Source organism: Triticum urartu, chromosome 5 (assembly GCF_003073215.2).
Source record: "Triticum urartu cultivar G1812 chromosome 5, Tu2.1, whole genome shotgun sequence".
Taxonomy (NCBI): domain Eukaryota; kingdom Viridiplantae; phylum Streptophyta; class Magnoliopsida; order Poales; family Poaceae; genus Triticum; species Triticum urartu.
Genome location: NC_053026.1, coordinates 612798615 through 612803413, shown reverse-complemented (window position 1 = coordinate 612803413; position 4799 = coordinate 612798615).

The following is a 4799-nucleotide window of genomic DNA, read 5'->3' as shown; positions in this document are numbered from 1 at the left end:
TAGCCCCAAAATGATAGCGGTAAATCGGTAAGAGACATCATAGATCGCACCATATCTAATAGAGTGCGATTACGACGTTCGGACACACCATTACGCTGAGGTGTTCCAGGCGGCGTGAGTTGTGAAACTATTCCACATTTTCTTAAGTGTGTGCCAAACTCGTGACTCAAGTATTCTCCTCCACGATCTGACCGCAAGAACTTGATTTTCCTGTCACGTTGATTCTCAACCTCACTCTGAAATTCCTTGAACTTTTCAAAGGTCTCAGACTTGTGTTTCATCAAATAGACATACCCATATCTACTCAAGTCATCAGTGAGGGTGAGAACATAACGATAGCCACCGCGAGCCTCAACACTCATTGGACCGCACACATTAGTATGTATGATTTCCAATAAGTTGGTTGCTCGCTCCATTGTTCCTGAGAATGGAGTCTTGGTCATTTTACCCATGAGGCATGGTTCGCACGTGTCAAATGATTCGTAATCAAGAGACTCTAAAAGTCCATCTGCGTGGAGCTTCTTCATGCGTTTGACACCTATGTGACCAAGGCGGCAGTGCCACAAGTATGTGGGACTATCATTATCAACCTTACATCTTTTGGTACTCACACTATGAATATGTGTAGCATTACGCTCGAGATTCATTAAGAATAAACCATTCACCATCGGAGCATGACCATAAATATATCTCTCATATAAATAGAACAACCATTATTCTTGGATTTAAATGAGTAGCCATCTCGTATTAAACGAGATCTTGATACAATGTTCATGCTCAAACTTGGCACTAAATAACAATTATTGAGGTTCAAAACTAATCCCGTAGGTAAATGTAGAGGTAGCATGCCGACGGCGATCACATCGACCTTGGAACCATTCCCGACGCGCATCGTCACCTCGTCCTTCGCCAGTCTCCGCTTATTCCGCAGCTCCTGCTTTGAGTTACAAATGTGAGCAACCGCACCGGTATCAAATACCCAGGAGCTACTACGAGTACTGGTAAGGTACACATCAATTACATGTATATCACATATACCTTTCGTTTTGCCGGCCTTCTTGTCCGCTAAGTATTTGGGGTAGTTCCGCTTCTAGTGACCACTTTCCTTGCAATAAAAGCACTCAGTCTCGGGCTTGGGTCCATTCTTTGGCTTCTTCCCGGCAGCTTGCTTACCGGGCGCGGCAACTCCCTTGCCGTCCTTCTTGAATTTCTTCTTACCCTTGCCCTTTTTGAACTTAGTGGTTTTTATTCACCATCAACACTTGATGTTCCTTTTTGACTTCTACCTCTGCTGATTTCAGCATTGCAAATACTTCAGGAATGGTCTTTTCCATCCCCTGCATATTGAAGTTCATCACAAAGCTCTTGTAACTCGGTGGAAGCGACTGAAGGATTCTGTCAATGACCGCGTCATCCGGGAGATTAACTCCCAGCTGAGTCAAGCGGTTATGTAACCCAGACATAGTGAGTATGTGCTCATTGACAGAACTGTTTTCCTCCATCTTACAGCTGAAGAACTTGTCGGAGACTTCATATCTCTCGACCCGGGCATGAGCTTGAAAAACCATTTTCAGCTCTTCGAACATCTCATATGCTCCGTGTCTCTCAAAATGCTTTTGGAGCCCCGGCTCTAAGCTGTAAAGCATGCCGCACTGAACGAGGGAGTAATCATCGGTACGTGTCTGCCAAGCGTTCATAACGTCTTGTTCTGCAGGGAGAACAGGTGCTTCACCTAGCGGTGCTTGTAGGACATAATCTTTCTTGGCAGCTATGAGGATGATCCTCAGGTTCCGGACCCAGTCCGTATAGTTGCTGCCATCGTCTTTCAGCTTGGTTTTCTCTAGGAACGCGTTGAAGTTGAGGACAACATTGGCCATTTGATCTACAATACATGTTGTAAAGATTTTAGACTAAGTTCATGATAATTAAGTTCATCTAAATCAAATTATTCAATGAACTCCCACTCAGATAGACATCCCTCCAGTCATCTAAGTATAACATGATCCGAGTTAACTAGGCCGTGTCCGATCATCACGTGAGACGGACTAGTCAACATCGGTGAACATCTTCATGTTGATCGTATCTTCTATACGACTCATACTCGACATTTCGGTCTTCTGTGTTCCGAGGCCATGTCTATACATGCTAGGCTCGCCAAGTCAACCTAAGTGTTTGCATGTGTAAATCTGTCTTACACCCGTTGTATGTGAACGTTGGAATCTATCACACCCGATCATCACGCGGTGCTTCGAAACAACGAACTGTCGCAACAGTGCACAGTTAGGGGGAACACTTTCTTGAAATTATTATGAGGGATCATCTTATTTACTACCGCCGTTCTAAGTAAACAAGATGCAAAAACATGACAAACATCACATGCAATCAAATAATAATAGTGACATGATATGGCCAATATCACATAGCTCCTTTGATCTCCATCTTGGGGCTCCATGATCATCTTGTCACCGGCATGACACCATGATCTCCATCATCATGATCTCCATCATCGTGTCTCCATGAAGTTGCTCGCCAACTATTACTTCTACTACTATGGCTAACACGTTTAGCAATAAAGTAAAGTAATTTACATGGCGTTTCTCAATGACACGCAGGTCATACAAAAAATAAAGACAACTCCTATGGCTCCTGCCGGTTGTCATACTCATCGACATGCAAGTCGTGATTCCTATTACAATAGCATGAACATCTCATACATCACATATATATCATTCATCATTCATCACAACTTTGGCCATATCACATCACAAAACACTTGCTGCAAAAACAAGTTAGACGTCCTCTAATTATTGTTGCAAGTTTTACGTGGCTGCAATAGGGTTCTAGCAAGAACATTTTCTTACCAACGTGAAAGCCACAACTTGATTTGTCAACTTCTATTTACCCTTCATAAGGACCCTTTTCATCGAATCCGCTCCAACTAAAGTGGGAGAGACAGACACCCGCCAGCCACCTTATGCAACTAGTGCATGTCAGTCGGTGGAACCGGTCTCACGTAAGCGTACGTGTAAGGTTGGTCCGGGCCGCTTCATCCCACAATACTACTGAAGCAAAATAAGACTAGTAGCGGCAAGAAAGTTGACAACATCTATGCCCACAACAAATTGTGTTCTACTCGTACAAAGAGAACTACGCATAGACCTAGCTCATGATGCCACTGTTGGGGAACGTTGCAGAAAACAAAAATTTTCCTACAGTTTCACCAAGATCCATCTATGAGTTCATCTAGCAAAGAGTGATCGGATTGCATCTACATACCTTTGTAGATCACGCGCATAAGCGTTCAAAGAATGGGGATGAGGAAGTCGTACTCGACGTGATCCAAATCACCGGAGATCCTAGCGCCGAACGGACGGCACCTCCACGTTCAACACACGTACGGTCAGCGTGACGTCTCCTCCTTCTTGATCCAGCAAGGGGGAAGGAGAGGTTGATGAAAATCCAGTAGCACGACGGTGTGGTGGTGGATGCAGGGGTCACCGCAGCAGGGCTTCGCCGTTCTACTTCGAGAGGGAGAGGTGTAGCAGGGGAGAGGGAGGCGCCAAGACTCAAGGGTGCGGCTGCCCCTCCCTCCCCCCTTTATATAGGCCCCCTAGGGGGTGCGCCGGCCCTAGGATATGGGATCTCCTAGGGGGGGGGGCGGCGGCCAAGGGGTGGAGTGCCCCCCAAGCCAGGTGGGGCGCCCCCCCATCCTAGGGTTCCCAACCCTAGGCGCATGGGCTGGGCCAAGGGGGGCGCACCAGCCCACTATGGGCTGGTTCCCCTCCCCACTTTAGCCCATGGGGCCCTCCGGGATGGGTGGCCCCACCCGGTGGACCCCCGGGACCCTTCCGGTGGTCCCGGTACAATACCGGTGACCCCGAAACTCTCCCGATGGCCGAAAATGCACTTCCTATATATAATTCTTCACCTCCGGACCATTCCGGAACTCCTCGTGACGTTCGGGATCTCATCCGGGACTCCGAACAACTTTCGGGTTACTGCATATTCATATCTCTACAACCCTAGCGTCACCGAACCTTAAGTGTGTAGACCCTACGGGTTCGGGAGACATGTAGACATGACCGAGATGGTTCTCCGATCAATAACCAACAGCAGGATCTGGATACCCATGTTGGCTCCCAAATGCTCCTCGATGATCTCATCGGATGAACCACGATGTCAAGGATTCAAGCAACACCGTATACAATTCCCTTTGTCAATCGGTACGTTACTTGCCCGAGATTCGATCGTCGGTATCCCAATACCTCGTTCAATCTCGTCACCGGCAAGTCACTTTACTCGTACCGTAATGCATGATCCCGTTACCAGACACTTGGTCACTTTGAGCTCATTATGATGATGCATTACCGAGTGGGCCCAGAGATACCTCTCCGTTATACGGAGTGACAAATCCCAGTCTTGATCCGTGTTAACCCAACAGACACTTTCAGAGATACCCGTAGTATACCTTTATAGTCACCCAGTTACGTTGTGACGTTTGGTACACCCAAAGCACTCCTACGACATCCGGGAGTTACACGATCTCATGGTCTAAGGAAAAGATACTTGACATTGGAAAAACTCTAGCAAACGAACTATACGATCTTGTGCTATGTTTAGGATTGGGTCTTGTCCATCACATCATTCTCCTAATGATGTGATCTCGTTATCAATGACATCCAATGTCCATAGTCAGGAAACCATGACTATCTGTTGATCAACGAGCTAGTCAACTAGAGGCTTACTAGGGACATGTTGGTGTCTATGTATTCACACATGTATTACGATTTCCGGATAAC